Source organism: Camellia sinensis, chromosome 10 (assembly GCF_055761805.1).
Source record: "Camellia sinensis isolate YWXY chromosome 10, ASM5576180v1, whole genome shotgun sequence".
NCBI lineage: Eukaryota > Viridiplantae > Streptophyta > Magnoliopsida > Ericales > Theaceae > Camellia > Camellia sinensis.
In genome coordinates this window covers 16,841,245-16,855,079 of record NC_138970.1, presented here as the reverse complement: position 1 = coordinate 16,855,079, position 13,835 = coordinate 16,841,245, and the positions used below count along the sequence as shown (strand labels likewise).

The window sequence follows — 13,835 nt, the reverse complement described above, 5'->3', positions numbered from 1 at the left end:
GAGATGGAACAAGGATTGAAAGAAATAGAGTTTGAAATAAAAGCTGAACAATTTTTTCATCACATAAGAGCATATCAGCTACAACAACCTAGCTTGGAGAAGATAGAGGACAGAATAAAAAAGGAACATAAATTCATTGACCACTGTTGGAACAATTCCATGACCTTGTTATTCTTGCTATTCCTTACTTTTATGAAATTGAATTTGTAGCCAAGAAGGCTTTCTAATGTAATTACTTTCATATTAATAAAGCTAAGTTTTCCTTTCTTTATTTGGCATGGTCTGATTTTATTCTATTCGCCCAAAGCAAACAAAATTAGAGCTTCGAATTTACCAATTTTGTCTTTCGAAACCGGATTTGAACACTTCCAATGGAATATTGGAAACCTAATTTGAATTTCCCCAACATATGGAGTGTAATTGACAATGTTTGCCTTAGGTCTTCTCATTCCAATCATATGATTAACACAATCAACAGTTTCAAATTAACTATTTTTGCTTCAAAAAAACAGTCTACGTTTTTCGAAGTATGGAAACTTCCCTTAGAGATTGCACTGTTTTATTCTAAAAGAGTGAGTTCCTTTGTGTTCTTCACTGCTTAACCAAATATTGGTTTTGTTGCCACTTCGAAGTCTAGAACAAACAAATTCTAGTTGCAGAGTATTTCAAATTTTACTTCAAAGGATTTTACTTTCAACAAGAAACCTAAAAGCAAGTATTTAATCCCCTTGAAGTAAACAAACACCCGAGCATTCTTGTACTCTTAGCTATAAAATGTTCTTCGAAGTCAACTTCCTGCTTTCGAAGCCCTAGCTGGATGTTTGTCACCTGGCTTTGGAGCCAAAGTTGGGCTTCGAAGCCAAATATTTGATTTCGAAGCCAATATAAGTGTTTGAGATACGTTTCCCTCCCAAATTATCACTATTGAGAGAAACTCTTTACATCTGTACCTTCAGTACTGCTTTATGAATTCTACCTATTTAAAATAATTGGGCATTTTTCGGACAGAAAGGTTTAAAAACCCTTTCCTTTCGTGCTTTTAATTTACTTGCTCGCCCAACACATAAACCCTTCATCTCTATTGACTTCTTCTCTCCTTTACCCTCTTTCTCAACTTCATCTTCTGAAAACTTCTGTTAATGGCTTCTTCCTCCTCGAAGATACCAGTTGTGGAGCGTGTGAGTTCATCCGTAGCCTTAAAAAGGATCATTGCTGATGAGTGTGAGAAATACAAAGCTGGCGAGAAAAGTGCTATTGATGGGCATAGTTTCATTCCCTGTCACCATGAGCAATAAGAATATGTGCTTGGACCTATTTTTAAAAAGGTCCCTACTCAGCTTCTAGCTCTGTACCCACGTTTGGAGGACCATTGCCTCATTTATGAAGGCGGCCTTGATTGGGGAAGTTGGAGAGTGAACCGACCCTATCGCTGCTGGCCCACAGTAAGACCAGAATGGGAGGAATGGTATGATCAGGTTGTCCCTGCTAAGGCACTAGATCTTCAAGAACTTTGCCTCTTCGACGACCTTCAACTGTCCAGGTTGACCATTTCAGAGGACCCATTTTTAATACCTACTGCTCTTTGTTTTTGGAATTCTGCTTTCAATTTCTTCCAATTTAGCTATGGGATGATGGCTCCTACTGTCCTTGACATCTGCCATCTGTTAGGATTATCCCTTATTGGTACTCCATTTGGTCCAGACTACCCTGACCTCAGCATTCCTTTTTCTCTTCCCCCTCTGAACTCATCCTATAGTGACTTTGTCAAGATTGAGAACAAAAAGGAAGGCCCTGTGACTGATAGGGAATTCTTTTCATTTTTATTGTATTGGCTTTGGAAGTTTCTCTTCTGTACTTCATTTCAGAGGATTATGCTTGAGTTCGCCCCTATTGCCAAAGCTTTTGTTTTGCATAAACAGATGGCCTTAGCTCCTTATGTCTTGGGCCATGTCTACAGAGCTTGTTCCCTCTTTTGTGAAAAACTCATGGATACCAATCAAGGAGGCCCATTTTGGATACTCCAACTCTGGCTTTTTGCATACCTCACTAATTTGCGTTCTAAGTGTCTAAAGTTTTTAATACCAAACCCTACCACTTATGGCATGAAGGTAGCCAATGTCTCTCTTTATCCTTCCAACTTTGCCTTTTCCTTTTCTTTCTTTCACCAACTCCCAGCTTCCCCTTCTTCTCACACCTTCTTCTGCCTCTTTGAAGCCAATATTGGCCCAGCCAATATTGGCCCAGCCTGGTTGAGGACCTTTTTGAACGATAGGTCCTGCTCTAGGCCTCAGTGCAAAAGTATGTGGGTTTCTATTTTGATCCCGAGGGAGCTATTCATTGGCACTATGAACTCTAGAGCTTATAAGTGTATGTCTGAGCCCTATTGCCCTGCCCAATTTGCTAGGGAATTTGGACTCTCTCAAGGGATCCCTATCCCTCTCTGCAGTCAGTCCAACTCAAACCTTACAAACAGAGAACTGAAAGTTCCCAGATCCAGATTAGAAGAGGCAACCTCCAAATTCATCCAAGACTTGATTGATTTTGAATACCTACCCTTCATTCCCCAAAGCAATACACTGAAAAGGTACCAGAATTGGTGGATGGCTAATATGGAGGTGTACTTGGTCATTTCTCCTCAAGATCTATTAATGGTACTAGATGTACCTCAAGCCAAGTCCAAAGGGACTTGAGTTGTTACTTTCTCCACTGCTCATGCTACCCTAGCTCTTACCCCTGCTACCACAAAGTCTGCTCTCACTGCCTCACCTCTTCCTAGAGTTGTTCGAGCTATTTCGAAGAAAAGTATGCACTGCTGCTTCTTTTCTTTTCTCTTTCTTTATAATGCTTTTGCTTTTTTACTTATAGTTCATTCTTTGGTGTAGGTGGTGTAGGTGCCTCACATAGAGACTATCCTTAAAGAGTTCAAGCTTTAAATCTCATCAAGAGCAAGTAACAACAACAAAGGAAAAGAAAGCTCTTGCTTGATCTTGAAGAAGAGGTACCTGAGGCTCACGTTGGAGAAGAGGAAGCAGAGAAAGAGCAGGAGACACCATTAAAAAGAAAGAAGAAAATGACGGTCTCTCTCTCTGATTTCACTGGGGATCCCATTCATGAAGCATCTGCTAAAGCAGTGGAAGCGGAACACTCCAAAGAGATCATTGTATTCCAAAGGGCTGAGAAGAGGAGACAACAACAAATGCTTAGGGATGAAGCTGCTGCTGCTAATGCACTCGAAAGAGAAACTGCAAGGAGGCAACAAACTGCTAAACATTATACCCATCGCAGTTCTCCAACCATTGCTACAACTTCTGAAACTAGTAATTTCCTTTTGTGTCTCTAATTTCCTTTCTCAAGTTTTCGATACTGAAACTTAACATTGTTTCATATTTCGTTTTTTGCAGCAATAATTATTCTACCTTCTCCTTCAATAAAGACTTGTTCAGTTTCATCTGAAGTTGAAAGACTATTAGAAGCATCCTCAAAAGAGAAAAAAAAGACCGACACTAAAGTGCCTCAAAGTGTAGAGCCCATTCAGGCAATGCTACCACTCCCTGGTTCTACACTTTTCTCACCTTTTTTGAGGTAAAGCATTCCTATATCTTTATCCTTCGGCTTAACTCCATACCTTCCTCTTCTAACCTTTAACTCAGCCCAATTTATTCTCCCTGCAATCCTTGTTGCTCCTTCCCCTCCTGAAGAGATCCCAGTTATTACTTCATCTCCAGTGATAGCTGATTCTCTCAGAGAAGATACTGGTAGCTCACCAATTCTTTGTCCACCATCCCTATCAAGCTCCAGTCCTTCTTCTCTTGACCTACTGGTGGCGAGGACTATGAAAACTGTTAGGGACACTTCATCCTTCTCTCTTATTCCTATGCAACCATCTCTTCCTTCTACTAGAGCCCTTTCTGCACCACCAATGTCAATGGAAGAGATGGACATTTTCGAAGCTAGACTGGCTAGTCTTTTTGACATGCCTTCTACCATTCCAACAACCAATAATGAAATTGAGCCATTGGTTCTGGCTGATTCTCTCTTGGAAATTTTTGAGAGCTCTTCTACTATCAGTAGGGCTTCCTCGCCTTCACTGGATTTGGGCATTTGTTTGGAGTTGCTGACATTGTTGTCGAGGATCCCATTCGAAGCCTTGCAAAGACCTATTATCAAGAATGGTTTCCTTTAGTGCTGCAAGGTCATTGAGCAATCCAACCTGGCTATTTCAAGTCACTTGTCTCAGGTAGCAGCTACCATTGACTTTTATGTTAACATTGGCCATGTTACCAAAGCTGTAGAGGAGAAATTGTTGAGAGACTAGGAATTTGTTTCCCATATATATGCTGAGGTGTCTGAATTGAAAGAATAACATTCCTCTGTCTCCCAATTTTGAGCCCAACCTTTGGAGAAGAAAGCTCAACTAGAGGAAGAGTTATTTGCAGTTAACCTAGCTTTGGATCGAACTGCCACCAAGCTACAAATCACCAACCAAGGACTGACTGATCGAAGGCAGGAGATGGCTACAGCCATCCAGTTGTTTCCATCCCTTAAGAGTAGAGAATCAATTGTAAGGGAACAACTGAAACATTGTACTGACTTTTGGGCCAATCTATGGCTGCATGTACTTAACTTCTTATGAAATGAATTCTTTATTTATTATTTGAGTGTTTTCATGTTTCTCTTGTTTAGCATTTACTATACTCCTTGTGTTTCCCATACAGTTGGATTATAAGGCTTCAAGTACCTGCCATTAATTTTCTTAGGGTGTACATACCCATTCAAATTTCTCAAATGGTATCTTTCCCATGGAAAGACTCTATGGATTTGATATGGTTCTTCCGAATTAGGTGACCATTTGCCAAACTTATGGCTTTTAATTCCTATTAGGAGTATTGTCTTCTATACCAAATCACCTTCATCAAAGCTAATGTGTTTGACTTTCTTATTATAGTTTTTGGCTGCTTTCTTCTTTTGGAAAAGAATACTATTTAATGCCTAAATTCTAGCTTCATACACATTTTCTAATTCCAAGAACATGCTCTGATGGTACTGCTCAGAAACTAACTGATCCTGGCATCTCACCCTCAAGGACTTGATATTAATTTCTACAAGCAATACTGTATCATGCCCATATACTAAGGCATAAGAAGTAACTCCCGTACTTGATCTTGAAAAAGTCCTATAAGCCCATAGTACATCCAATAGTAAGTCATGCCAATCCCTAGGATTGTCTTCTATAACTCTCTGTATTCCTTTTTTCAAAGACTTATTGGATGATTCTGAATGACCATTTGCTTGTGCATAATTGGAGGTAGAATTAACAAGGCTAATTCCAAACTCTGCCACAAAAGACTTTACCATCTTCCCATTAAATACAGTCCCATTATCCATAGTTATGGTCTGTGGGATGTGTAGACCCGACTTTCTTTGCGCCACCCCCTTTCGGGGATAGCTCGAATTGGTCCTTACAGTTCAGACTCTTGTCACGGTTCTGAATCTAATCTCACAAAGTGCAATGTGAAACTAATAAACACTAAAGAGTCCAATCCGGAAAATTATTTTGGAAAATCAGATTTTAAATCAGAAAAATGCCAAAATTGGACTGCTTTGCCAGATTACAGAGTCGTCACCTAAATATTTTATTTTTGGAAAATTTAGGAAACCCTGACTCGTGCTAAAGGCCACGTGTCTGTCATCATCAAAGTTGCCTCGGCTCGGGAACTTGAGTACGAGAGGGAAAGGTCTTGAAATGAGCACCCCCGCTCGCCTGATTAAAGGATCGACCTCTACTAAGCATGATATGCTTTTTTTAAAAACAGATGTGTTCTTGTCTGGTTATTAGCTAACTTTACAATGTGATGCGCACAACATACAAGTATAGACTAAATCGCAAGAATTGGAACAAACCGACTCATGTTTGTTTTCGAAAATGATTTGAAAGTGCCACTCGCAAGTAGGCTAAAGTGTAGATTTGCCACCCTCAAGTGGGCTTAAAACATGATTTTGCCACTTCGCAAAGTAGGCTTAAAAGTCACAATTATCGGATTATTCCAATTCAAGCAACAAAGCCTTCACCCACAAGCATTCATGCAGTTAATCACTTAAGCAAATAGCCTCATGGCAATCATGCTATCATGGGAACACTCACACTCATGCAAGTATGCTAAAGCGTAAACACTTACAGTGTACTCCAAGCCAAAAACAAAAGCTAGTTAGAAACAATGCATGATCCTAACTATACAAGATGCCTAACGCAACACATGCAAAATGCAACTAATAGGCTCGGCTATCTAAGATGGCATGTGAATGCAACAGTTTGACACACGTATTCAAATAGGTATTGAAATACGATGTAGTTTGAATGATGCACCGAGCCCAGTGCATGCAAGACAAATGAATGAAGCAAACATGCAAGCATAAGGTATGCTAACCAAAACGTGCCCCTAATCTAACCATCGAAAGCGGTTAAATAAAGGGGAGAAAAAAGTGGAGTCGGAAGACATGCACACACACACGCACCCTTATTATAACATTGTGCCCTCGCGAAGGAGGGTTCGAATAAATAGGCTAAGCTAATCTAAGCTAAGCTAATTATTACAAAACGAAGCTAATTAACTATTCTAGCTAATTAAGTATTACAACCCAATTGAATAACTAACTATTCTAAGGTAATTAAAATATTACAAAACGAACTAATTAGCTAAACACATTAACTAACCAATTACATAACCAGCAAATTAACTAGCTAAGTAAAGCAGTTAAATGGCCTTGAGGGCGAGGGAGACATGCATGCTCGGTTGGCTTCATCCCGGAAATCCATTGCCTTGCTGTTGGTTGTCTCTGTTTGCATTCGCTTCTGTTTTTTTTGAACATTGTGCCAACTCCAAACTGCTTTTGCCTCAAAACAGGAACATTTTTGCACCAAAATGGACTGGTGGCCGGTCGGCCAACAAAAGTGGCTGCCGGCCACTTCAACTGGCTGGTCTTTTGGTGGCCGATCGGCCACTTCAACTGGCTGGTCGGCTAGGGCATGTGGCCGGTCGGCTAGTGCATATGGCCGGTCGGCTACCTCCTTTCCCAAACTCTTGGTTTTGTTGTAAGAGAGAACAATAGAGCCAAGGCAAGGTATTTGCAAGGAAATGTGTGTACTGTCGCTCTCCTCATCATGTCTCAAGCTCAAAAGAGAGCGACACTCGGCTCTCAAGTCACCAACCAAGCATCTCAATGCATGATGGCCCAAAAACCAAGCTTTCCCAAACTCTTGGTTTTGCTGCAATAGAGAACAATAGAGCCAAGGCAAGGTATTTGCAAGGAAATGTGTGTACTGCTGCTCTCCTCATCATGTCTCAAGCTCAAAAGAGAGCGGCACTCGACTCTCAAGCCACCAACCAAGCATCTCAATGCATGATGGCCCAAAAACCCAGCTTGCACAAGCTTAGTGAATGCACAAACAATACACAAAGAGCCTTCACCCTATCATGCATGATCAAGGGAGTTGGCGACCAAGAAATGTGACACGTTTCATCACTTTGAGTATGAAACGTCCCACCACTACTACAAAAATAGTTAAAGATCACACTTTGACAACAAAAAATATCTCACTTTTATTAGAAGTGTGATAAAAAAAATTAGATTGATATTTTAATCACACTTGATTTGATTAAGTGTGATAATATTTATTTTTTATGTCACTTTTCAATTAAGTGTGATTATATATATATATTTTTTAATCACACCTTCTAATTAAAGTGTGATTATATATACACTACTACTTTTTAATCACACTTTTTAAATAAATGTGATTGTATATATATTTTTTAATCACAGATTCTAATTAAAGTGTTATTATTTATATATTTTTTAATCACACCTTCTAATTAAAGTGTGATTATATATACACTACTACTTTTTAATCGCACTTTTTAAATAAATGTGATTGTATATATATTTTTTAATCACACATTCTAATTAAAGTGTGATTATTTATATATTTTTTAATCACACCTTCTAATTAAAGTGTGATTATATATACACTACTACTTTTAAATCACACTTTTTAAATAAGTGTGATTATATATATATATATATTTTTAATCACACGTTCTAATTAAAGTATGATTATTTATATATTTTTTAATCACACCTTTTAATTAAAGTGTGATTATATATACACCACTATTTTTTAATCACACTTTTTAAATGAGTGTGATTATATATATATTTTTTAATCACATATTCTAATTAAAGTGTGATTATTTATATATTTTTTAATCACACATTCTGATTAAAATGTGATTATATATAGATTATTACTTTTTAATCACACTTTTTAAATAGGGTCTGGCTTTGGTTCAGTCTGCCATCGGACTGGACCATTGGGCCCGTGGGGGCCCATCATGGGTCCCGTTTTGAAAATCTGAACCTTTCAATGTGTAGAACTCGTCGAGTACTATATGCCATGAAAAATTACGTTGATCGGATATCGATAGCTATGTGATCAAAACAGTTTTTTATCAACCGTTAATTTATTCACCGTCCATTTTTTTTATACAAAACTGATTTGATCACATAGCTATAGATATCCGATCAACGTGATTTTTAACAGGCATATAGTACTCGAGGAACGGTTCAGATTTTCAAAAAGGGACCCGTGGTGGGCCCCCACGGGCCCAACAGCACGGTCCAGTCCGATGGCAGACTGGACCAAAGCCGGACCCTTTAAATAAGTGTGATTATATATATATATATATATATATTTAATCACACTTCCTAAATAGGTGTGTTTGTATAAAATATTCCAATTTAATTTTTATATAAAATATACAATTCCCATTTTTTTAAAAAAAAAAAAAAGCCCCAACACCAAAATACAAATTAAAAAAAATATATTTGAAAATACATTTAACTCTTTGGCTACTTCTAATCAAAAGGAAATATATATCCTTTATAATTGATCCTTTCTATGAAAATATATATCATTTATAATTGATTAAAATGGTCCACAGATCTTACAATAAATAAATGGCTGAGATCATTTTACACATTAGAGAGTTCCCACCCATCATACACGCACAACAGTTTCTTCTTTTCTTCGTCTCTCTCTCTCTCTCTCTCTCTCTCTCTCTCTCTCTCTCTCTCTCTCTTGGAACGATAAACACCTCATCGGCACAACCTTTGTGTCTCCTCCTCTTCCCCGAATTCGGATCCTTTTCCTCAATAGACACCCACCCTCTTCGCTATAGACGGTGCTCTTCATTTCCCTTACAACCTTTCGAAACTCATTGGCTTGGGAAAGACCTGCAATTTTGGTAAGGTTCTAAACGTAGAGTTTGTTTCTTTTCTTTTCTGAAACCCTTCCCTTCTTAAATTAGGGCATTTGATTAAACTATTTGGATTTCAATTCAACGATTTCTGGTTGGGGGTTTTGATCCTTTTTTTTTTATATTAAAAATATGTATGTATATATGTATAAGCTCAAATCAATTACAGTAGATGTTTGTTTATATATGCTTTTGAAGGTGGCAAGCGATCGATTATGCTCGGTTGAATCACAGTACGATTACATTCTTCAATTTCTCCAAACCAGAGACCGCAGCTTCACGCTGGAGTCGAGTCAGGTTGAATGCTTCCAAGGTCATCTGCTTCTTCCTCTTTTTCTAATCTAGATTTTTCAATATTATAGCAGAGTACTGTCCCTGATTTTGAAATAACCAAGTTACAAATCACAAGAGAAACAATGTTCAACTAAAATCTTTCTCGGTCTTTCCTTTTGGGTTATTGGAATAAATCGAGTAGAAAGAAGATTCACTATGCAATTCGAATTTAAGACGATTTCCTTTCTTTGGTTTGAAATAGGATGAGACAGGGTATAGTCTGGTTATAAAGAAAGAAACCGCTAGAGTTGGGGATTATCATATCCTTAATGGATTTCTTATTATTATAAACTTGAAATTATTTAATGACATTAATGAATTTTGGCAAGTGTCTAATTGAAAGAATTCATGGCAGACACATTGCAAGTGCTTAACACTTTTTAATTGTTTTTTTAATTTTTAAAATCACTTTTTTAAGGGGGACCAAAAATGAAATTAGAACAGCCTACAGCCTTGAAATGAAAACTAGTATCCCTCAGTTTAATTTATATAAATCTGTAAACATATATATAATCCCATATTTTGTCATCATCATATAGTAGCATAGCAACCACCCCCCTTTGGGCCATATGATCTCCTCCCCTTCAATAATAAATTAATCTTTTTTATGCATATATGTACACATTTTTAATTAAGTTTGATTATATCTTTTTTTTTAAAATTATATTTTTTAATTAAGATGTAATTATATATATATATATTTAATTTTATTTTTAGATCAAATATTCCCATAAGCATCCTTATTTTGAATACGACGGAAACCGATCGACTCACTCACTCACTCTCTCTCTCAATCTCAACCTCAACCCTAGGGTTCCAATCAACAGATTCAACACAGAGCCCTCATATTCAACACAGGGTTCCGATTTAGATAATTATGTTGTCTGTATATTTTTCTCTCTGGCTTTGCTGTTCTTGTTCGAAGCTTAAATCTCTCTCTCATTGTGCTCGATTCTTCGTCTTTGCCTTTTGAATTCAAGCATCTGATCATTCAAAGGCCTAATTCATTTATGGTAAAGATTCTAATCTTCTTTTTCTGGCTTTGTTGTGTTTGTTCGAAGCTTGAATCTCTTTTTCATTTCTTAAACATGTTCGATTTCTCCCATTTTTGCATTTGAATTCAAGTATTTGATGATTCGAAACCCTAATTCATTTTGTAATGACTCGAGATAAGGAGTTTTCCATGGCTACACAATAGACATTTTGATTTGCATTCGATTTCAATTGTTTTTGTTCATTTTCGATTATGAAATTGCTTGGATCTATATTCAATTAGTTTGTATTTCGTTAGTTTGTTTGATTGACGTATAGTTTCGATTTTGGGGTCTTGAAACATTTGTGTTATCGATGTTTTGGTCGTGTAGAGATTTTTAGGTTTTTCTTTTTAAACATTTGTGTCGATGATGAACAACTCTGATTCTTTCCCAATAAAGGTTTTGACTTCATCTTTCTTCAGATCTTACGTTAACTTCTTCTTCTCTTATATGTATATATATCTATAGACTGGTATATATGTGTTTATAATACATACATACATATGTATGTGTGTGTGTGTATGTATTATACAAATGATTGAATTTGTGTCATTTTTTCTAGTTACATTAAACTGTTTATTTCGGTGGACTTTATGTGGTCCAATTAATGATGATTGAGATTCGATTTGGCTATTGATTTTATAGATTTTGTGTTTCATTTTTTTCGTAACCAGGAGTCCAGACCCAAATTGCCCAACTTAACTTTTTATTCAGAGAACATATGTTGACTGGTGAGACTTGAAAGAAAGGTATGAAATCTTTGTCTTGCTTACCATTCGAGCTATTGTTTGTTATTATTTTAAAGGTTTTAAAATTAGAATGGGAGTTTCTCTTCACTATGGATTTTATCAAGACTTGATGTTTCATTGCTGATATGAATATTTAAAAAAAAAAAAAAATTTGTGTGTTCATTTTGCCACTTTTGGTTTTGTTTGCTACCTTAGGATTTTATGTTTGATGGGGTGTATGTTTAGTGGGAATGGTATTTTTGGTAGGGATAATTCAATCTGGTTCAGTAATGTTGTCAATTATAGTTCAATGCTCTGTTATCTTTTTGTTATTTTTGGAGGAGTTCTGATAAAATAGTTTTTGATGAGATATGGTTCTTTGATTGGTGTTGTTCATATGGGAGTTTAGGATGGTTTATTTATAGTTTCCATTGGTTGAGATTAATCCAAAGGTTAGTGGATAAACTTGAGCTATAGACTATAGTGTTAGGCATGCTTTGAATTGGGGTTGAGAAATTCCTATAGGAGATTTGTGGGCTGACAGTGTTTAGAAACTATATTATTGCATGTTGATGTTATGAGGAATTTGCAATTACAATTAAGGAACACACACCCTATGTAAGAAATTTCTTGGAAAGTTCTATGCTTGGCTTAAGCAATCCACATTACCTTTCTCTCTTTTTCATTTCTGCAATATGAAGATGATTAAATGTGCAACGTTAAGGTATTCTTTTCAAATGGGTTTATCTATTTTCTTTCATAGAATTTGTTACAAACATTTTTTGGGCTGATTTGACTGTCTCTTGAAGGTCTCAAGGAAAATTGATATGTTCCAATTTCTTTTATTTTTCACCATCTATATCTACATGTTTAATTTCTTAAATAGTTCACTTCCTTCATGTTCCTAATTGACAGGTCAATGATCTTATTTTATTGAATTTTAGATCCTCTTTCTTCATTAATTTACATAACCATCTAAAATCTTGCTTTTATTGACATTATGTTTCAGTTACTAGAAGAGTTGTGGAAGCAAAATTCCATTGCTGAAGTCCACCTATGTAATGCAAGTATTTTACCTTGGTCCTTCTCTCTCTTTTGATTGCTCTTAGTATTACTTCTTTTTTTTTTTTTTTTTTTTTCCTTCTTTCTGTTCACTTAGTAGTACTCCCATAGATGAATAAAGTACTTGACTAGATAACGCAAAATTTAAAACTGCGATCCATCACCTATTGGAGGGAGTATATCCTGCTATTTAGTATTCTCCCAAGTGATCCATTTCTGCTATATTGAGGTATGTATACTTAAAAACATAGGCTTTTGCAATTGAAGTATATAACTGAAAACTCAAACCCATTGAACCAATATACTATTCTTCAATTGATATTCCCTATTCTATTAAAGAAGCTGTATAAATAATACTTATTTTTTCTATTTAGTGGGAGAGTCCATGCAACATTTAATCTTTTGTGACACATTTTTTTCATTCATTTTAAAGGTGTCTAATTTAATTATTATTTTTTTAAACCTGTCTCTCATGGTATTATGGAACTACATATATGACATGCGAAATGAGTATAGTAGTTAGTGTTTGAATTTTGTAGAGTCTGTAGATATATTTATATCTTCATGCAACTGGCAAATCATGGCATTATTCTCTGTATTGCAGTATTTGCGAAATGTGAGTCAGACTCGATGGATTATTGATGATGAAAGGATGGGAGAAGCATCTGTTGAGGTACTATATTATGCTTCAGCTACAGTAATTATCATTTTAGAGGATTTGTTTTTATATGTTTCATGTCATGCTAGAGGTATTTAATGTTAAGACATTTGAAGGAGTGTGATCAGTCGGACTTTGTCTTTTGTAAGACAAGAACAGTCTCTACAAAAATAGTAAGTTTATTCATATGCTTTTAGCCGTTTCTGAATTAATTTGTATTTTTATTTTTTAGGTCAGAAATTTCTTGGAGAGGTGCAAAATATGGTCAAAGAATTCAAGAACGTAGTTTTTCAATTTTTTTCATTTTTTAATATATGTAAGCACAGTTTAAAACGTTTTATTTAATTCATTTGTATCTACTTTTAAACATATTTAACTTTCATTTATGAAATATATGACGTTATTCCATTCAATATATGGTTGTGATTCAAAATATAGTATATAGTGTGTATTGCATTCTTCAAATGCGCGTCCTAAGATAATATTGGTTATTCTTCAAATCAATATTAATCACAGGTTTTATTAGATATTAATCACACTTAAAATCTGTGATCTAAATGTTTATTATCATAGGTTTTATTAGTTATTAATCACACTTAAAAAGTGTGATCTAAATGTTATTAATCACACGGAAAATGTGTGATCTAAATGTTATTAATCACATTTAAAAAGTGTGATCTAAATGCTATTAATCACACTTAAAAGG

The 13,835-nt window shown here is 35.8% G+C and overlaps 1 long non-coding RNA gene across 1 annotated transcript; it reads left to right on the top strand.

Moving 5' to 3' along the window:
- Positions 1-12,981: 12,981 nt before the first annotated feature.
- On the top strand, positions 12,982-13,564 carry LOC145800980 (uncharacterized). Its single transcript, XR_014341708.1, has 2 exons — positions 12,982-13,144; positions 13,362-13,564. It is a non-coding gene; the product is annotated as an uncharacterized LOC145800980 (long non-coding RNA).
- The last annotated feature ends 271 nt before the right edge of the window (positions 13,565-13,835 follow it).